General features: G+C 43.1%; 1 protein-coding gene and 1 long non-coding RNA gene across 13 annotated transcripts in view; both read right to left on the minus strand.

Annotated features, from left to right (window-relative positions):
- BCAS3 (BCAS3, microtubule associated cell migration factor) overlaps positions 1-22,796 on the minus strand; it is a 580,495-nt gene that overhangs the window by 129,954 nt on the left and 427,745 nt on the right. The window lies entirely within an intron of this gene.
- On the minus strand, positions 1,933-20,968 carry LOC110256171. The gene is made up of 2 exons (XR_002337448.1): positions 14,054-20,968; positions 1,933-12,711 (listed from the first exon to the last, which is right to left on the minus strand). It is a non-coding gene; the product is annotated as an uncharacterized LOC110256171 (long non-coding RNA).

The following is a 22,796-nucleotide window of genomic DNA, read 5'->3' on the forward strand; positions in this document are numbered from 1 at the left end:
GTTGTCAATATTTAGCTAGGATTCTATGATCTTTCCACAGTCACACTTGTTTTCCTGAATAAACCACAGACAGTGTATACCAGTCCAGTTATCTTAGATGAGTCCACAAAAATTATCATCAATAAATCCCCTGTTTAGAAAACTATGGCATAGGGGGTGAGTAACAGAAAAGGCCATAAGGAGGAGTGGTAGTTAATCTAAAATTTGAAAGATGAGTAGAACTTTTTTTTTTTTTTTTTTTTTTTTTTGCTTTTTAGGGCCACACTCACGGCATATGGAAGTCCCCAGGCTAAGGGTCGATTTGGAGTCACGGCTGCCAGCCACAGCCACAGCAACGCCAGATCCAAGCCACATCTGCAACCTACATCACAGCTCACGGCAACACCGGATGCTTAACCCACTGAGTCAGGCCAGGGATCAAACCTGTGTCCTCATGGCTACTAGTCAGGTTCTTAACCAACTGAGCCACAATGGGAACTCCAGAGCACAACTTCTATTCGTGGCTAAAATGAAGTGAATAAGGGATGATAGGAGGGCTTTTCAGAGGAAGTAGCCAGTAAGCCCAAAAATATGAAGGTGGAAAAGTGGAAGGCATGCTCCAGAGATGATCAGTAATGGAATCTGGCTTGAGCAAAGGGTTCACCTAAGGAAGCCGTGGGAGGTCAAATAGAGAAGATCAGTTTGAACCAAAGCCACAACGGGAAGGCAGACTTTGCTTTATCATCATGAATGTGAGGCACTATGTTGTGTTTTCACTTGGGTTCAGAGATTCCTCTGAGGTGGTGTGCTATTCACATTTGTTTGGAAGAAGAAACAAGCTAAGTGAAGGTCCCACACGCATGGTGGAAGAGAGACATATTTTGAATTATCTGACTGCTCCCCCAGAGTTCCACGTTCCTCCTACTATACTTTGTTACCTTAGATAAGAAATGAATGAATTTGGATTTCTATCATTTGAAGGTGATGACACATCATTGAAGTTTTGGAGGAGAAAAATATTTTGACAAAATTTGCTATTTTGAGATAAAGACCCTCCTGGGGCCAGTGAAGTATTCCATGCAAAGGAAGGTAACTTGGGAAGAAGTATTCTTACAGAAATGACTGAGGATATGGGTTGGACTTTAGTGTCTTGGTCTTTATTAGCAATGTGATTCAAGATGAGTTTTTTTTTTTGTTCCTTAAAAAACTAAATATAGAGCTACCATATGATCCAGTAATCCCACTCCTGGGCATATATCCAGAGAAAATGGGCACATATCCATAACTTGAAAAGATACATGCACCCCAATGTACACTGCAGTGCTATTTACAATAACCAAGATTTGGGAGCAACCTAAATATCCATCAGCAGAGGATAAAAAAGATGTGGTAAATATATACAACGGACTATTACTCAGCCATAAAAAAGAATGAACTAATGCCACTTGCAATAACATGGATGGACCTAGAAATTATTATGCTAAGTGAAGTAAGTCAAAGAAAGACAAAATCATATGAGATATTAATATGTGGAAATTAATAAAAAATGATACAAAAGAACTTGCAAAACAGAAACAGACTCAAAGATTTAGAAACCAAAATTATGGCTACTAATGGGGAAACATGGGGAGAGATAAATTAGGAGGTTGGGATTAGCATAAACACACTACTATATATAAAATAGATAAATAACAAGGACGCACCCTACAGCACAGGGAAATCTCAATATTCTGTAATAACCTATATGGGAAAATAATCTGAAAAATAATGGATATATGTATAATGGATTCACTCTGCTATACACCTGAAACTAATACAACATTGTAAGTCAACTATACTCCAATAACTTTTTTTTAAAAAGATAAGTTTCTTTCTCCAAGCCTTAGCAGCAAAATGGGAATGACAACATCTATCTCAATGGTTTAGATTTTTTTTTAATTTTTAAATTTTTTATTTTTTTGTCTTTTGTCTTTTTAGGGCCACACTCTGGCATATGGACATTCCCAGGCTGGGGTCAAATTGGAGCTGCAGCTGCCGGCCTATACCACAGTCACAGCAACACTAGAGCCTTAGCCCACTGACGGAGGCCAGGGATCGAACCCACATCCTCATGGATACTAGTTGGGTTTGTTAACTGCTGAGCCTTGATTGGAATTCCTCAATGGTTTAGATTTTAAAGGATATAAAGTGGGTAGAAATGCTCTATAAGTATAAAGCATAATGTACATTTTTTAAAAATGGAAATGTCTTGATTTGGTTTAGAAAATATCTAAACAGAATTTGATTTCACCCCCAGAAACTGCTCAGATGCATATACACGTGCAGTAAGAAGGCCCACCCTTCGCTTGCAGGTTGCTCAAAGACCATCTGTAGATGTTGAGGTTAAGGCTGAAGAAATAACTTTGGGTTCCTGTGCCATAGGACACAAACAATCCTAAAACCATGAGACTCCTTTTGTATTGGTTATTTTTGTGTGGCTCTGTCTCTTGTTCGCCTATGTAGCCAACTCATCTCTCTTCGGGCCCCAGACTCAAGGTTGGATGGTTTGTTTGTTTCTGCTTTTTCAGAGCCACACCTGTGGCATATGGAGGTTCCCAGGAGGCTAGGGATAGAATCAGAGCCATAGCTGCTGCCCTACACCACAGCCACAGCCTTGCCAGATCTGAGCCACGTCTGCAATCCACACCACAACTCACAGCAATGCCGGATCCTTAACCCACTGAGCGAGGCCAGAGATTGAACCTGCATTCTCATGGATACTAGTCGGATTCATTACCACTGAGCCACAACGGCAACTCCCCAGACTCAATGGTTTTGATTAAAGGCAAGAAGTGGGCATCAACCTTAAATGCACAGGACTCCATGGACAAAGACATTCCATTTTTTTAAATCACCAAAAATGAAAAGTACCTCTTGGCTTGAAGAAGGAAGGTTTAATGACCCCATGTAGTCTGGTCCAGCTCAGGGTTACTTTGAAAGCACTCTGAAACATAGCACTTTCATGTTAAAAAAGGAAGCCTCAATTATGTAATGAGCCATTAGCCCATTTATCCTATGACTACCAGGAGAGGTTGAGAATGGGTGGGAAATGTTTCCTTAACTATAAAAAGTAAAGATCAAAGTCAGAAAATAAATATGATATAGTGGTAACTTGGGGTTTCAGAAAATACTCTTTTGGTTTGATGAGACTCCATTTTCAGGGGAAAATGCCTAGTGTGGCATCTCCCATCCCTAAATGTAGGAGCAAAGTTGCACAGGGTATCTTGGCAAGAAAATAAGCAAGGCCCCCAAATTCCTTAGAGTCAAACAAACCCCATCCACTTATTATTTTATTAGGTGTTAGTCACTGAACACATAAACAAATGGCCAGTACTTTACTACAAATAGCTCAGGGAAAAGAAAGCTGTGATAAGGTCCTCCACAGGAGCCGCTCAACAGGAAAACTTTAGTCCCCAAACCTGACATGCAGGGTGATCAAGCTTTAAAAAAGTACAAAAGTCTTCCCCTAAATGAGTGTCCTGATGGAAAAGCTGAACTCCATACATACGCTCAGCCCTCAAACCAACTCCCAAGATAGAGGCACGAGGCCAAGTTCACTCTGATTCCACACTAACACCGAAGCATGGGAGGAGGTGCCCACTGGGGTTCCAGAGATTGACGGGACGCCTTATGGGCCAGGATGATATTCAAAGTCTCTGACCACTGAAGTCATCGCCAGTTTCCCACCATGCTTCCCATACACCATCAAACTAAGAAATATGTAGGAAAGTGAAAGTGGAAACTACAGACAGTGTATCCTGGAGGTCTTTGGGAGGCAAAGAAACCCAGGCACACTCATCTAAGCTCTCTTCCTAGCTTTTCAGGTGACCTTGAGGGGACTAGTTACCTCTGGACATTTGATTTTTCTCTTTGGAAAACTAGGAACGTGATTAGCTGCTGGGAAGGGTATGATTGACAAGCATCAGAGAAGCGAAAGCTTTGATATTTTCCTTCAACTCTGGAGCACAGACGAGGATGGAGGAACTGTTCCAATCTCCGGGAGCTCCAAACAGAGCAAAATCTGAAACTTCAATAAGGCATTTGTGCTCTTTCTGTGACAATTATGGCTCTTAGAAAAGCTGTTTCAGTGCCTTCGGAACAAATTTAGATTAATGAAACTAAAAAGAGTCCCAAAGAGGAAGGCACCAGGAAAGAGAGAGGGAGACCACACAACGGGGCTGTTTTAAGGTGGCCAGGTGATACTATAGCTTAAAATCTGAAAAGGAAAAAGCTAAAAAAAATTTATTTTGGTCTCGTTAAGGCTGCACTCACGGCACATGGAGGTTCCCAGGCTAGGGGTCAAATTAGTAATCCACTGAGTGAGACCGGGGATTGAACCTGCATCCTCATGGACGCTAGTCAGATTTGTTTCCACTGAGCCATGATGGGAACCCTCTAAAACATTTTTATTGAAGGTTGGAATGAATTTATAGTTGACTTTTCTAGGTAAATAATGACATATGTTGTTGTAGTATTGCTGTTGGTAAGGACGCAAAACGTTTCCAGTAACCAAATACTATCCTTCTCTATTTAAAGCAGGATAGATTTTCTAATCTCACCAACTTCTTGATCAGACATTTAGAAAAACAGGAAGACCGATTTGACACCAGGACAAAGGAGAGAGAAAAGCTCAAGGAAAAGACAATTGTGCATAAACCGAGAAAGTAATTTTACTTTCTAAACTAGTAAGCCTTCTATTAAGCAAAGACATGTGCTTGTTGGAGTTCCCGCTATGGTCCAGTGGGTTAAGAATCCGACTACAGGGGCTCTGGTCACTGCGGAGGTGCAGGTTCGATCTCTGGCCCAGCACAGTGGGTTAAAGGATCCAGTGTTGCTGCAGGTCGCAGCTGTGGCTCGGATTCAATCCCAGGTACCCTGTGAGGCGCCAAAAGACACTGCTTTGGGTGAGACAGTAGCAGCCTGACAGGGTTAAGTCTTTTCAAGGTTTTAAATGAAAAAACAAACATCCACTTAATTTTCACAGGGATTGTTCTCTACTAATACCCAACGAAGGGGTCGGCTCTCCTGAATTTTTCTTTAGGGTCACCTCTGTGTCGACTAAGGAAGAAGGTCACAACCGGGGTTTAACAGGGTCCCCTGGGCCTGATGTAGAGGAAAGGCTAAAGGACTGAGGTCTTGTGGGTATTATCCTAAGGCTCTTTCTCCTCCGGTTTTCCGTTTCTGTACAAGTAAGGCAAGAGCTCCAGGCAACCGCGAAGTCTGGGTAGCAAAGCATAAGGCAAATGACGTTATCTCGCTGAGCCCCAGTTTTCCCACATGTGAAACGATCACTCAATCATCTCTAGAGTCCCTTTCAACGAAAATTACAGAGTGAAGTTAGAAATGCAAAAACAACAACAGTTAAAACCAAACAAAAGCCCTCAAAACCCCACAATACTTCTAAATCCCTCTGCTCAGGTGGAATCTCATGGAAGGACTTCATGACCTAGCCGAGAGGCGCTGGTGACTTGACTCTGCCCCACAACCCTGGGCGGGGCAACCTCCTAGAGCAAGTGCCCCTCCCCAGCCCACCCCCAGCCCAAATTCCTGAGGGTGACTGTGATGCGGCCACCGTGGAAACAAGAGCAATGACAATCATGACATCGCAGGGATACTACCAAGGCCAAGAAAGGCCATGACTAATGATGACAATAGCTAAGGTGATTGAGCTCTTATTAAGGGCCAGGCCCTACAAATGTCACACCCATTTATTCAGTGAACCCTTATAACTGCTCTGCGAGGATGTAACCCTGAGACTGTCTCCATTCTGCAGATGAAGAAACTGAGGCTGAGGCACAGAGTGGTTAGGCAAGCGGCAGGAGAGAGCGACAGATGGTTGGAGAGCCAAGACCCAAGGGGGAGGGGGTCCACACAGGGCCTCCCCCACCACGGCACAGCGACAGGACAGGACAGAGCTCTCAAGGCAGAAGATGTGGCCCACTGAGGTGGAGCCAGTGGGTTCAGTGAACGGAGAACGGGGGGAGACGGATCCCACAGGGGCCCTGCCACTGCCACTAAGGCAAGTCAATTTCCTTGTCTCTAAGATGAGGGCAGAGGAGGATGAGATAACCCCGAAGGCCCTTTTCAGCTCTGACACTCTCCATGCGGGACCATGGTCCATAAGGACTCAGCGACTGTGTGATTCCCAGGCTTTTTTTTTTTTCCCCCCCTTAAGGTCTTCATTTCTATTTTAAAAAATTGCATGTTCCCGTGGCCCTGGAATGCCTGCCTCCGGCCCCTCTGGAGCCCTGGGTTATGTGAAAGCGGCCGTGCCAAGCTGGCCCAGGGGCGGGGCCGAGTCTTCCTGGCTGGCCTGTGACATGTGCCTGACGTACTGTGTGGTCAAGGAGCTGGAACCGGGGGGGCTGAACAAGGGCCAAGCCTTGCACTTCAGCTTCCTGACCTGGCAGCCATTCAGAGAGACCCTGCTAAGTGCTATTTCCTAAATACACTCTCTTTTCATAACAATCTTACCACATTGCTTTCCTTTACAAGCGCTCTTAAAAAAGGGAACTGGACTCTTTCTGGTTAATCTACACAGACTACATTTGGAACCCATCAGAAACTGAACTCTAAACAAAACGTTATTAATGTGTTGTAATCTGCCCTCTATGTTGCAGATGAAAAGAAAATGTTTTATAGTTTCAGAGCATACGTTTTAATTGCCTTTTAAGAGTGCATATACTTTTAGTACTTAGTGTTATAAAACTCTAGTATCTGTTTCTTGATAACTGTTGAGTGATCTCAGCTATTTTTATTAGGTTTTTCCCCCCTTATTCTTTTCTCCCTTTTTCTCCTAAACTGCCACCCATGCAAAGTTCCTTTAGATTGAGCTTGATAGAGGGCTCACATATTTGAGATCTTCAATTATAAACACTGCTTCTTAACCTCCACCTCACGAGAAAACACTTGTTCCTGAAAACGAGTTCTATAAACAAAGATGGAGAGGGTGGCTTTGTCTCATAATCCAGTAGAGCTGGGAACCTAGCGGTCTAGCCTTTTCCCAGTTGCTCTTGCTCTTTTTATGGGGGCCAGATGACCCACAGAGATCTGAAGCTCTTGCTACTTTGCTCAACTGTACAGCCCTGTCCCAAGAGACCAACATATCAGTCATCAGCCCAGAGGGTTCAAGGGCAGAGTCTTGAGCACACCAAGGTCCAGTCTTTTTTTCAACAAGGAATCCTGAATTCATTAGAATTAGGCCTGAAGTTAACAAAAGGATTGGACTGTCCACCAGCTTGTCAGCAGGCTGACAGATCCCTGAAAGGCCATGCAACTTGACAAGAGCCTGCAGGGGCTAAAGCCTCGACTGTCCCACCTTCCAGATGGACAAGTGGGGCCAGGGCTTGGAGCAGTGATATAAGCCTGAATCACAGGCTCACAGGAAATGAAATGACCTCCCTGAGCTAAGGGTTTCTTGGAGCCAGCCCGTGGGATGGGGACGGTGGCCATCTGGATTCCTGGCTAGGAGGAAACAGCAGAAACTGGGCCCTGGTCTCCTGTGTGCTCCAGGGATGAAGGTACTCCTGGTGATAAGAGGCACCACCAGGGTGGCCACAAAGGATAAAACCTTCTCAGGATCATCCAATGGATCATCCATCTGTTCAAAAACCAGATTCACAAGCTCCTTGGACCAGAAGGGGCCATGGAGATGACGAGGTCCATCAGTCATTGTCAGGTAAGGGACTGAAGCCAAGAGGGGCAGTACTTTGCTTCAGGTCTCATGGCCTAAGTGGGCTTAGAAGCCTGGTGTCTGGTTCTCCACCTGCCTCTTCCACCTACAGGACGACCAATCACTGGTGGGTAAAGGAAGCATCACTGAAAGGATTCCCTTCAGTCATGCAAAAATGGGAGGCCATGCACTTTAATTTCAGTTCCTTTTCAGAGATAGTCATCTTCCTTATCTCAAACATTAACTCCAATGTTTCTTGTGCTGTCTCCAGGGTTGCCCTCATGTCTTCATGACTCACTGGATATTATGGCTTGATACAGTACAGAGCGGTGCTCAGTTACAACTTTAGTTTCTAAAGCAATTTTTAAATGAAAAACAAACCTTTCTTTGCTCTCAGTCCTCTTACCATCACAAAGACTTGCACAATATATTGAGAATTCTTAATGGCTGAGCAGGCCTTGTTTTCAGAAGATGTCAGAATCCACAATGGGAAGCAGCAAGTGTTTTTAAATCTATCAGAACCAATTTTTTTTTTGGAGGGGGCACACCCGTGGCATATGGAAGTTCCCAGGCTAGGGGATGAATCGGAGCTGTAGGCGTCGGCCTATGCCACAGCCACAGCAACGCAGGATCCGAGCTGCATCTGTGACCTACACCACAGCCAGGATCGAACCCATGTCCTCATGGATCCTAGTTGGGTTCATGAACTGCTGAGCCACAAAGGGAACTGCCAGAAGTGAAATTTTAAATTGGGTTTTCATCCCTACCCTTTAACAACCTTTTACTTCACATGTGGGCTGAGGACAATAAATCAACTTAGGAATACTGAAGTCTAACTGCACACAGCCAACCACAGGGTGAAGCTCTCTCCTGGGTCCCAGAGGTGACCGTTCCTCAAACTTCCACCAAACAAACCCAAGGAAAAGACCTTTTCCCTACAGAAGAGCAAGGCCATTCATTCCCTAGACTTCCCTATGTCTACAATGGCGGCTGTTATTCGGTACCTTATTTTGGGATTCTCTTCAAGCCTGCCTCATGCAATTTCTGATTTTTAATCGGGGGGGGGGGGGGAAGGTGACATTTGCATACCCCAAGAAATCAGCTCAAAAGCTTTGAAAAATTGGGTCATCATGTTTTCGGATTCCACGGGTCTGTCGGCTGGATGTGGCCAGTCTTTCTTTTCTTTTGACAGATCACAGGTTGAGGGGTCATAATTATAAAAAGATTGGACAGAGAACAGCTACTTCGACCTCCTTGGAAATAACGTCTTCTACCACCATTTTGCAACCACTTCTGAAGAACTCTCTTCTGAGATGAAACGATGTGAAACGGAGTTTCCCCTTAGACAGGTTAAGGGGGGGCCCTTCTATTTGGGGGGTGTCAGTAGGAAGTGGTGCTCCTAAAGCAAACTGTGTCTTCAGCCAGAGACACAATTCTGGGTTGGGAGACAAGTTCCTCTCTGCTGCTGGGACCTCGCTCCTTAAGATCTCAGCAGTACAGTGTTTTGGGTGTGTTTCGTGACCTTTTGTGCTAGCAAATAAGCCTTTGGAGGATTAAAATTAACTTTTCTCATCCTAGTTTAAAGAGTGCTCTGCTCTGGGAACATTAAAAAAAAAAAGAAAGGCCCCAGTCCTGAGCCAAATACCCAGTCTAGCAGTACAGACATTGCTTTCAAGGTTCTTATTTTCAAAATAAATTTCCCTTGTATGGAGGAACAGGGGAAAGAATATACATTAATCTAAGTAAGTCCCTCTTTTTAAGATCAAAGAAGAATAAAGTTTTATGATAACAAGGATTTGAGAGCATGCCGCTACTTTAAACAACTCCAAGTGGTTTAAGGCATTAAAAGGGCTTCAAACTTCTTGACCTACAGGTCTAAAGTAGTCACTCACCTTGGCCTGCGTATCCTAATACGGACTAAATAGAATAATCAATGAAGCCCTGGTATCATACGTGTTAGGAACCTTAAAATCAGGCTGTCAGAATCGGCCATCTGCCACAGAGCTGGTTAGATGAGTTCCCACAAAGACACACTCCTGGAATGAACACCAAGGGACTCAGGTCACAGTACTTCCCACCGAGGAAGCACAAGGCAGGCAAAGTCCCACCATATGGCCTTTGCCCTTTGATCTTATATCTTACCTGTCCTCCCCCGGCCCAAGGCTCTGTGGGAATTCATGCCACCCTGGGGTGGGGGTTAGACTCTCAGTTTATCTTTAGGAGTTGATTTCTTTGAAAGGCCCTGGGAAATGAGCTGGAATCATGGCAGGGGGTGGTCCCTTAGAGTTCCATTAAAAAAAAAAAAAAAAAAAAAAAAAGCAGTATTGGCCACAACTCAAGAAATCTATTCCTTTACCTCCAGACAAGGAACACAGAGAGAAACTATATTACCCCATCCAAAGGAAAAACAACCAAGCCAAAAAACCCCCGAGACCTTTAAAGTGCTTCGATTTTCAGACTCAAAGAGGTGCCATCCACGATAGCTACAAAGAGGCGGGGATCAGAGGAAGTTTCCTTGGCCGCCTTCACAGGGAAAGGCTTCAAGTTGGGCTTGGGAATCGAGAACGCGCTCCAAAAGAAGCTAATTCGAAAGAGATTTCCAAGTCAACATCCAAACCAAAGAGATGTGGAAAAATGCAGCAAAGCATCCTAACAAAACATCCCAACAAAGTACCCTAACTCCTTTTTGCAAACCCACAACTCGTAAGAGCAAGATTCTAATGTGACAGCCCTTTAAAGCAGCAAGTTGCAACCACAAGTGTGGTTGCTCTTCCAACATTATTTTCTTTGGGAAGATTACATGGGTGGATGGGGAGGCAGGCAAACCCAAGAGCACTGCAGTTTACGAGTCCAGAGGCCTGGGAGGTGAGATGCACGGACCCAAGGAGTGAGGGCCTCATGGCAGACGGCAGAAATCGAACCTCATTGGACAAGGTGGCTAAGAGCTCTGGCTGCTCACCAGGCAGAGTATACTGCTCTCTATTTGCAAAACTGCTCAATAAAATTTTACTGGCAAGGCAAAAGGAGAAACATCTGCTCTAGTCAAGAGCGGCTGTGGTCAGCAATAAGGCAGCTGGCACCGGGTCAATGCTGTTCTTGCTGGTAGGTGGTATTGTGGTCACCAGTAATTACTTTGGAGAATTTCATGGAGTCAAGGATAACTAAATGGACAAAGAACATTTTATTTTACTTTCTATCTTTAGCCCAGGAGCGAAAATCGTGACATGCTGTACAGAATTCAGGAGCCCAAGGCAGTCCATATTTTTCATGGCAGAACTTTTTACCTCAAAGACTGGAAACCCTTAACTGTAAGTATTTCAAACAATATGTTCTTGACAACTGACCTCTCCACTCATTATTTCTGATTGAACAGTTCCTGTAGATTGCATTAGTCTTTAAGTGTTTCCTTCTGAAAGATATATTGTAGAATACTTTAAAGAAAAATGTGAAAATTATATTTAGCAAATCAATAAATGGTACACGTTTTTAAAAACCTCCTCTTTATCAAATCTGCACGATATCTTCAAAGTTAAATAAACTCCACATTGAATGGAAAATACAAATCCGTTCGATGTCTGCAGTCGATACTTTTTCAAGGAATGACGAATGTCAGAAGGTAGCAGTTAAATTAATATGCACTGTACTTAAAAAAATTAAACACTTGGGAAATAACCTCTTGAGCCACTGGAAAATGACAAAGTCTACGATATTTCAATCAAGATAATTTTAGTAGCAAAGCAATGCATTTTTCCCACCAGAAACTATACAGAGAAACAAATTAACCAAAATGGGTCTCCGAACGATGGGAGAACATCAGGCGCAATGAGAACTTCATGATTCCTTGTCAACTAGGTTATTCTACACACATATTCCAAGGCAAGCCTAGCCACATTCATTTTAAATCATGACAAGGCTGAATGGTTGATATTCTATTAAAATGAAAGCACGACTTGTGTTCTAAAAAAGAAAAGGAAGGGAAATTCTCTTACCAACGCAGCCAGCTCACCAGCAACAGCTGGTATGACTCAGGTGCACAAGCTCCAACGAGGCCATGCCAGCAGGTCAGCCATGTCCAAAATGTCACTGGATATACCACCCCTAGGGCACCACTAACTCCTGGAACATGTTTAGTTTTGGAGGTGGAGGGAGAGACCCAGGGACCACTTGCAACCTATTTCGAGACCGGTTCCTGACTCAGTCATGTCTAGAATGCCACCTTAGATCAGCTCTGTGGTCAAGATGGATACAGGGTTCTCTCAGGACCGGCAGGCCAAACCTGGGTGTTAGAAGGCTGGTATTCTAAGCGTCAGCCCTGTCAATCCCTGTGCATAGATCCCTTGAGCTACAGGGTCCACATGTCAGAGGAGGCCTTCCTGCCTTTGAGTCCACAAAGAGTAGACCGAGACCCTGAAGAGGGGCCCTCATGAGTAGGTGGTCCGAGGTCTCTAACAATCCCCTGTTGTTCTTTCATTCAGTGCTATTCAATTTTATTCAGATGCTATGTACACAACTCTTTCACTTTTTAAAGTAAGCAATTTTATCAATCAGCAGTATTTGTTTAACTACTGCCTAAAACTAGCATCTACTACACTGTGTTTAGGAAGATGAATAGTGAAATGACAAATCCTATGGAGTTAGAGTTAAATCTTAAAAAACACTGCTCCTTCCTTGTATGGCCCATTTTGGAAAATGGATAATAAATGAAGTCTGTGAGCATTAGGCAATTTTGGTACTAAAGTAAAAATAATCTTTTGAATTTTAGCTATTGTTATTCTTTTTACACCTGTTTTTGCTAACTTCTAATCAGCCTGTTTCCAAACTGATGCCTTTGCTCATGTTATTTCCATAGACTGAAGGGACTTCCCTTAGCTTTTTTGTTTGTTTTTAACCTACTGAAAATCAACTTATTTGTCTTCTAAAGACCTTACCTTCTAAAGAACTGGCCAAATAAATCCTGATATATCCGACGATGGAGTAGTATGCACCCAAAACTTGAGACTGTAAATAAAGTTCTCAAGAATCTGTTGGGAAGAAATTGGGATTTGTCCGTAAAGGCAGCGAGGGACACAATACTCTTTGGAGAACTGTGACCGACACTATTGCTTCTAGTCAATATCGGCTCAGAACAAGTGGGATAAACCTCTGCAAAAAAGCAGGGTGACTGGCTGAAGAGAGGCTCTGAAGGTGAATTTTCCCTCAAGTTTCCTCAACTCCAGGCTTTTTGCATCGCATGAGACTGTTAAGTGCAGGTTCTGTATAGCAGCTCTTTGCTATAACTTGGATTCAGTGATGCCTTTCTTTTTTTTTTTTTGCCATTTCTTGGGCCACTCCCGCAGCATATGGAGGTTCCCAGGCTAGGGGTCGAATTGGAGCTGTAGCCACTGGTCTACGCCAGAGCCATAGCAACTCGGGATCCGAGCCGCGTCTGCAACCTACACCACAGGTCATGGCAACACCGGATCCTTAACCCACTGAGCGAGGCCAGGGATTGAACCTGCAACCTCATGGTTCCTAGTCGGATTCGTTAACCACTGAGCCATGACGGGAACTCCAGTGATGCCTTTCTAATCGGAGGAAGGCTCTAAGCATCATGGGCTCATCAGAGAGGAAGTCCTCGGCAAGACTAAAGCATCAAATTTAAGGGGAGGAGGGCTGGAGTCTAGGCCTGGCAACACTACCAGATATGGACTGAGTCCAAAACAGACATGAAAGTGACAAAAAGAAAAAAAGCCACTATAAACATCTTTCTGTGTTTTAAGGTATAGTGACTTATCGAAGGGTTAAGCAGGACATAGCTAAGTCTCTTTTGGCTCAGATTCTGATATTTACAGAGTCTTCTTTGTGTTCTTGACTTCTTCCTCTTGGATAACAAGAGCCATTCTGGTCCTAGATATACTTATCACTGGGAGAACATTATTCCCCCTTAATTAAAACACAGACACAGACACAGACACACACTGATTATTATTCCATTATCATGAAAGTTCTTCGGTTTCTTAGAAAAATTAAGCATGTATTCCACAAGTCTTTTTTTTTTAACACCTATGTGTTAAATGCTATGAGTAGGGGGGAAAGTACAACTTCAACACTGGTTTTACCTCAAAACCATTGTTTTATTAGGCTTATTTACTTTTCCTGACCAGCATAAAGAGATGGCTAAGCCACACTTTGCGTGCGTGTGTGTTTTAAATCTTGGCAGAAGGCAATAATTAGAGAATAGCAGAGCCAAAGGAAGATGCAGGTGCTGGCTGGTCAAACCGGCTGATTTACTGGTCATTCGCTCCTAGACACCAAGCTACAAATCGGGAAAAACAGCAAATTCCTCACTGACTTTTAGAATTCGTTTCAAGCAGTCAAACCTACCAATGCAGTGCGTCTACTGTATTGCGGGTCCCCAAAGAAAGCCGAATTGGATTGTGCTTTCATGTTGAAATCTGAAGAGGAAGAGAAGGGGAGAGGGAGTGAGAGGGAGGGGGGCAGGGAGCGGCTGGTTTCTCAGGGCAGAAATCCTCTCCTGTCCAAACGGAGGAAAATTCCCAAGCCAGAGTGGCAGATTGAAATCTAATCAAACGGCTAACCTATTTTTTGCCCTTGGAGTCATCCAAACCCGTCTCAAGAACAACCACCCCGGGTACCTTTTAGGAATGCTTCTTTTGGGGAAAAGGTTTCGTTCACATATACTTCAGGGTGTTTTTGAGTTTACTTTAAAAGAAATGAGCCCTTTAGTCGCAGGGCTCAACGACACCGGGGATGAATCTGGTCTGATGAATAAGATCACTCTGGAACTTTTTAGGGTATGTGTGCTAAAACTGTTAGGTTTTAAATGAGCATCAGCTACAATGCATTCCTTTTTAATATCATGCTATAGTGGAAAGAATACGGACTTTGGGGTCAGAAAATCCTGGGTTCAAAGCCTCTCCTTATCATTTACCTTCTTTTAGGCTCAGGTCCCTTAAAAATAAAAACACTAGTCTACGGGCAGGATAGCTGTAAGAATAAGAAAATATGCACATAAAGGGCCTATCGCAGAGCAGGCATTCAATAAGTGGTAGTTCCTTCTATTATTATTTCCATAAATGGTAGTTCTTGCTGCTATTACTATTATTACTACCATTATTATTATTTGAGGAGAGATGGTTATAGTTCCCAAACATCCAAATACTTGCCCCAAAATGCAGGTCACGAGGAGAATGCATTTGCCCTCACGGAAAACCCCAATCAAAATATTTTTATCATCTACATATTTAAAACTCAAGTATAAGACCTTTGGGCCTGTGAAATTCCAACACGACTGTTATGGCTTCACATACCTGAATGTTCTTTAAAAAAAATATATTCACATTTAAAAGTCAAGCTGTAAAGCCATTTGATTAAAATAGTAATGAAAGAGTAAACATTAACTCACAATTTCTCCTTTGGTCTTTACCACTCCAAGTAGTATCACCTTCAGAATAAGTTGCACCTTAAGACATTTTAAGATTATCTTGATTAAAATCTTTAAGTTCTTAATTTTAAGTAGGGAAAACCTAATCTCCAAAAGCCAAGTTTAATACTTTTAGCATGATCTAGATCTTAACGGTAGCATGTTATCCTCTGTTACTCCTGAAACATGATCTCCCAAAGTAAATGCAGTTCCCTTTTTATATTAATTTTAGAGCCACGGATAAAAATGCAAATGTTTAACATCGGAAGGGAAGACATGCTCATCATTAAGCCACCCAAATTTCCAAAAGCATCCTAAAGTATGGAAAGCTTATTTCTAGAATTTCAATGGTTTTCTCAAAGGTTTCAGAGCTATCTGCTAGAGGCCTTGCAAATGGAATGAAATGACAAACCAAAGCAAAATAAAACTAAACAAAAAAACCCCAAAGCAACAACAACAACAACAACAAATCCCAACCCTCAAATCTGTACCACTCCAGTCAGTATTTCAAACCTAGGGTTTCCTCTTGGGTATTTTTTGTTTGTTTTTATTTTTGTCTTTTTAGGGCTGCACCCGTGGCATATGGAGGTTCCCAGGCTAAGGGTCCAATTGGAGCTACAGCTGCCAGCCTACACCACAGCCACAGCAATGCCAGATCTGAGCCTCGTCTGTGACCTACACCACAGCTCAGGGCAACACCGATCCTTAACCCACTGAGTGAGGCCAGGGATCAAAGCTGCAACCTCATGGTTCCTAGTCAGATTCATTTCTGCTGCGCCACGACGGGAACTCCATTGGGTATGTATCCTTGATGATAATTCTGTTCAAGCTAGTATCTCCTCTCCAAATTCACTTTTAATCCATGCTAAATAAGGACGCTGGTGCCAATTAACTCCCACTACCTGTACGGTAACCCGTTTTATTCAATCTTGCTTTTGCTTCTCAAAAATAAGTTCACGAAATCAGCATTTGGCTTTGCCTTAAGAACTGTTAAATCCATCCTATACATAGGAAAAAATGGATACCAAGATAGGCTATGGTGCCTCCATTGTTAAAAATATCCACTAGTAAATTTAAAAATCTGAAGTATCCAAGCATTTGGATTTCTTATTTGCTTGTCTGGACTATCTGCAATATCCATTTCGATTTTTGCTATTTCTAGCCACGAAGCCATCACAGGAGTTGGCCTCAGGGCCCGCAGAGGAAATCTGGCTTCCACCTCTGGGACACACATTTCAGCGCTTAGTCTGACTGACCCTGCCAATCACCCCTCCCAGAAGCCACAAGCCTGGCTTACAATAACAGAGTATATCAAAGAGGACAGGAAAGAAAACAAGACAGTGGCAGGGTCAGCAGAGGATAAGAACACGGGGAAGATGCCCTGCGGAAGCAGGGAAGGGGGGAGGCACAGACTCGTGGTATCAAATGCGTTTCTCAGAAAAGGCAATGTCATAAATGCATAGGACCTTGGCTGCCAAACTCGGCCCTGTACCACCATAAAGTTGCTGGCAGAGGTAACTAGGAGAGCAGACTGTCTTCTTCTGATGGGATTGGTCAAGAAGAAACACTCTCGCTCATGTGAACTTGTAAATGACAACCGCTATGCTTAAACCAACTCAGAGTGGGGATCGTTGTAGCTGCATATTGGCCTCTGATATACAGATCATCCATGTAAACAGACTCTTTACACTATAACCATCCAATACGAGAACAGCGATAATCCATTCTGGCCTCTGTGTAAAATATGCCTGATCCATTCTGCACTGCAGCCATAAACTCTGCAAATTTAAAAGGCACAGAGAGCAGAACAGAAAAGCAGTTAAGAGCTGGGGAGAGGGGGTTAGAGTCAATCTGGGTTTGGAACCTTGACTCTGCTGCTTAAGGGCTGTGTGATCTTGGGACAGTTACTAGTTTCTCTGAATCACAGTTTTTCCTCAGAGAATTATTATGAGCAATGTCACCCCACCCCCCAAAAGAGAGTAAACTTTTCAATATATCTCATCTTATTAAAGACAGCTATGTAAAAACAAAAGATAACTTTTAAAGGCCACCCTCGTAGGCTTGACATTCCCAATCTACGTTTAGTCTCAATCAATGTGTTCAGCCTTCACTTCTGCTACTTTCCCTTCACAGCCACTCTCCAATTTTCCTGCCTTTTCTCCTTTATTTGTGCTGTTCTCCCTGCACAAATAGAGAGGCACTCTTAAAGATTCAAGCCTACTTTCTCTCAAACTTGGTTCAAATCATACCTTCTTCAAAAAGCCTTTTTTTAATCTTCCCCTTCCCCCCCTCACTATTACTCATAATATCTTGTAACTTTCTAACAACTGACGACATTGTGCCATCCATGGTAGCTATTTGTATATAAACAGAGCTTCTAGCACAGGGCCTGGTCCACAGCAGCACGTAATAAATGTCGATTAGAGGAATACACGGATAGCAGTGAGTCTCTCTCCAGCAGAAGATCTAAGATGAGCAACTTGCCTTTACCCACTTCCCATTTCCCTCCAGAACTGCACGAAAACGCCCCTGCCTCATTAACTCGAGCAGGACCGAGAGCCGGGTGTTGCCAGGAGCCCCGGCTGCGGGAGCTGGCACTTTCCTCTTTGCACCCAAGGAGTTAAACTGAGTCCCCGGGAGATAAAAATCTCTGGTTTTATTGTTGAGTGAGGTTGCCTGACAAACGAAGATCCAGCTGCAATTGTAACATTCCACGCTCATAAGGCGCCAAGTTTTACTAACTATAATTTAACTGGTCCGACTGCTGCAGCCCAAATTCTTGTTTGGATAATCAGCCTTTGTTTGAATATGTTCAAAAACAGCACAGGCTAGCATTAGCCTCTGGGTATGTCATGTGAGCTGATTACCCTGTGGCTCCCAGTAGCAGAAACTCATACACAAGAGGAGGATTATTTTCCTAGTATTACTGTTACGCTAACATATAATCAGTCCTTTTCTCCCAGTCTCCGCATCTCCTCCGCGGCCTCCCCCAACCTTTTTTCTCCTGTCTTTCTTTTTTCTTCTCTCTCTCTCTTTTTTATAATTCAAAAGTCTTCTTTCCAAGTTCAAACAAAGTTTAAAGGTGAAAAGGTCAAGAAAGTTTCATGGCTGTGGCTGTTTAGAAAAGGGTAGGACGAACTGGGGTCTCTAGCTCAGCCTCTACCAAAGGCTCAAGAATCTCATATTTCACTATACTTCTGCAGCGCCCGGCTGCCTTGACACAATCTGTTTGGAATGAAATTAAGCCCCTGTTAATCATTTTTAACATAATAGAATAATAATAACTCCACCTGCCAAACAATCATTTCATACACAGGCAACTCAAGTGGCTCATTTGTTTGTTTTTTAAAAAAAATAAAAATCCGAATTCTCAAAGTTGTGCATTTTAGTTGAAGGACACGCATTGGGGATCTGGCCACCCTGCCCGCCTGCAAGTTATTTGGCCCCATCAAGCCAAGAAGGATTCTGGAAACTCTGTACCTACCCTGTCACTCGGGCCTTGGTCTGGCCATTCTCAAAGAGCCCAAATGAGTTGACACGTGTAAAGTGCTAAGGACAGGGTCTGGCTGACAGAAAATGCTAGACAGTGTTTGCTATTAGTATTTTGGGGGAGTCATTCTGCCTCAGAGGGACAGTTCTAATCATCAATGGAAAAACTGCTGGCGGGGAAAGACCACGGCTCAGAAAAGGCTGGAACAATTAGCCATTGGGACCTGGGTTGGCAAAAATGCCACACACCAGGAAAACAAAGTGGGAGCCCTGAACTGGTCTGGAATTGTGGGTGTAAATCTGGTCCCGGCACCTCCTGCATTGCTAGAGGGAAGCCCACCAAAGGAGAAGGACACTCTGCTCCCTGTTTATTTTACAATTAACAACTGCAAAGGAAGCTTTCTGAAAATTTTCCTGGGAGGCTCAGAATTTAATCCTATGCAACGGTTTGGGAGTGAATCTGTAAGGTCTCAGCTGAGACGATGGATAGAAATCAGACTACTTCAGACATGGTTCCCATAAGAGAGAAACAGAGGGACAGGGAACCAAGAAAAGCCCTTCTGGGGCCAAAATTCTAAGCTCTGCAGTAATCTAGCATTTGAGAGAGGAGAAGAAAGAAGAGCTGCACCTGAGGAGGAGATGGGAAATGTATAGGAGGGGCGAGCTAATGGCTGAAGGCTTATCATTTATTTACCCTTCTGCATTCTTGCTCCATGCATTCTGGGGCAAAAGAAGAGGGTTTGCATTGTGAATTTCCATAACTACTTCTTCTTTTCTTTCTTCCACTTTTTGGGGCTGCATCTGTGGCATATGGAGGTTCCCAGGCTATGGGTCAAATCGAAGCTACAGCTGCCAGCCTATGCCACAGCCACAGCCATGCAGGATCTGAGCTGCGTTTGCGACCTACACCACAGCTCATGCTGATGCTGGATCCTTAACCTACTGAGCCAAGGGATCGATCAAATCCACATCCTCATGGATACTAGCTGGGTTCATTACCACTGAGCCAAAACGGGCACTGCATGAATTTCCATAACTTCTAATAGCTGTATGTTAGACCTGTACTCATCTTTAATACAATGAATTATACTTCTACTAACGTAAATCATGCTGAAATTTCAGACTCTTTTTTTTTTTTCCTCCCCGATGTGAGCACTGAGTGAGAAAAAAAAATCCCACGGATATTAATATTGTTCAATTCACATTCATAAGAATTATAGAATGCCACAGAGGGCAAGGAGCTCTGAAAGCAAGATGAAAGTAGAAGTGTCTCGGAGGCCAGCCCTGAGGCCAGGGAGGGATTTTCCCTGGACCCTCCATTAACGAAACATCTCCGCTTATATCTGTTTTATATATTGGAGTTCTGCAAAAATGTTACTCGGAAAAAAAGGCCCCACTGTTGGGGAAGAGGATATAAGAGGGAGGTTTAAAAACTAAAGAGGTGATCCATCCTTCCACGTTAAAGTTAAGGAAACACAGGACAATGAAGTTGTGACTTGCCCAAGGTTCCTCGGTGAGTCAAGAACAAAGTTAAGACAAGACTCCCTGGGCAGCGCCCAGTTCGGTATATGCCCCCATCTCCAAACCACGTCTGTCTGCTCCACCTTTTAGGGAAGCCCTCCCTCCATTTTACTGTGTTTGGATCACAAGACTATAACCGAATGAGAAATACTTTTTAGAAATCTTTAGCTGGCACAATAAGTCAAATTAACCATCCTTTTTAGATCTGGGACAAGCCTGGTTGATGGCCATCTCTAGCTGTAAAGTCACTTCTGCTAAAGCCATTAGCCACAAAGTGTTCTGGGCAGCTCGGATTTTACAGCAAAACCTGTAAAAGCCTGGGGTCAAAACTGTTCCCGGGGGCTCAAAGGTGTGAAGCTTCCGAAATGAAGCTTGGGTATTTAGAACCTTCCCCATCAGCTCTCATCTTCACCACCTCCTTTTGATTATCCCTCAAAAAGTGCTGCTAGATAATGTGGAGGGGGAAAAGAAAACAATAAAAAAGGAAGTATTTTTAGCCTCTTCTTAAGTGGTGACAAAGTTTATCACACTCTTACTCAAATTAGTCACACAGGTTGGTCTCAGGGGAGAGCAGTCTGGCTACAGATCATTGCAAAGGAATGACTTCTTGGAGGCCTAAAACAAACACTTAGGCACATGGTTCCATCTGGAAATACAGTCAAATAGAAGCAGATTCCATGAAATTCCCAACTGATGCAAGCAACATAATTCTGTATCTTACACTATTAGCTTGGGCAAGCTGCTGTGGTCTGCTAAATAGATACACGCCTGTAAAATGATGATACAGAAAATAGTTATTTTAATGATGATACCAATAATTATTTGCAATATGCTTAATCACAGGGCTGCAGATGCCAATGAAGCAGCGATGGGGAAGAGAGAGAACAACGGCATGAACGAGGACTTGCAAAGAATCTCCCACCATTTGGGTTCTTTTTTCTTTTAAGAAAGAGCACATAGTCCTGGGTTCTCATGGTGAAACGTGGGCTTTTAAAGATTTTCTTCACAAGCAAGAGGGTTTTCAGAGTAGGACTCGCACATGGGCCATGAAATTTGTTATCTTCAAGGGTCTGTCAAACTGCCATAATTGCAATGAAGATTCCCACATGAGTCTCTGTTTCTGCGTTTGAATACGCAAACAACCCCTCCTTACCCTGCCAGATGACGAGTTGGAGAGAAATTAGCCCCCTACTCTTTTGTGCCAAAATGCATTAGTTATGAAACATTACTGCCAGTAGCTACAGTTACATAAAACATGCATGCCTATCCAAAATTAATTGTTTCCATGCTATCTGGGAAACTAAGCATGCTGTACATGAATAACTCATAGTCACCAACTTTGAGAAATATTTTAAAACCTACCTTCTTATTTCTTCTGAAGATAGCGAGGCCTTAATCCCCAGCATGGGTTTGCATCATAGATTTGGAACTCAAGAAATTTCTAACATGGGTTCGAAATGGCTTTGCCACTTCTTGAGTTTATGACTTTGGGCAAATGCCTGAACTTTATAAAATCTGTTTCTTATCTGTAAAATGGGAACAAAAGAGACTAATAAAATATATATATATATATATATATGTATGTATGTATATATATAAAAGCTCTAACAGTGTTTGTATTATTGAAGAATTTCTGGGGGTATGTAGTAGTGAGCTAGGGAGAATTGTACTGCTTGAAAATTTTAGGGGTAAAAGTAATTTGACAGACAAATAATTTATATTAAAACATACATATTGTGGAAGAGGATATAATGTCAACATTAATTTAAAGATAAAACCCTAGATTCAAGAAAAGAAATTGGGGGGGGGGCATGCATGGAGATTTCCAGGCCAGGGATCAAACCTGAGCCACAGCAGTGACAATGCCAGATCCTTAACCACTAAGTCACCAGAAAACTCTCTTGAGAAAAATTTTAAGCCAGGAGCAGTCAAGGTTGTGGCTGCAGAATGAGGGACTGAGCAAGGGGGACACATACGCATGCCTCCCTTTCCTGCTATTTGAGGTACTTCGATGGAAAAGTCTTAGAAGCCCAAGAAGATGGCTCATCAATTTAGACTGGGGTGGCCTGGAAGAAAAATCATGGAATTTAGATACCGAAAATTGATCTGTGACTTAAAAGATGACAGCTTTCACTCTATAGGATAAGACCCAATAATTCCGGACAATACTATAATCATCAGACCTATTACTTCAGGGCTTTTAAATCCTTTAAAATATACTATAAATTACGGTTTCTGGTTAAGGCTGCTTTTCTGCTTAGAGTCCAACGTGACTACAATCTGCTTCATAATTTCTCAACACTACTGGGGCTTAAAAGAATCTCAAAGCAAAATAATAAAGGGCTCCTGAAACCATTCAACTGCCTCAGTGAAAAGCCAGGTGACTCGTCCCACTTGCCGGAACGAGGAAGTTACCGCTGCTGGATTCTGCTGGGCCTGGGGGGTGGCAGGGTGACGCAAGAATTGGCAGGAGTGAGTGTAAAAGAAGCAGCATTCTTAGTAGAACAAGATGCAAAAACCCTAAAGGCTGGAAATCTGAAAGATGAGTCTCCAGGTGGGAAGGGAGTCTGTGGCTACCCCTGTGGCTAAGCCTTTTCACTTTAGCTCCTGGGGTTCACTTTCAAGCAAGGGGAAGAGCTGCTAACACCACGACATGAGCCATTCCTCCCTTTA

Source organism: Sus scrofa, chromosome 12 (assembly GCF_000003025.6).
Source record: "Sus scrofa isolate TJ Tabasco breed Duroc chromosome 12, Sscrofa11.1, whole genome shotgun sequence".
Taxonomy (NCBI): Eukaryota; Metazoa; Chordata; class Mammalia; order Artiodactyla; family Suidae; genus Sus; species Sus scrofa.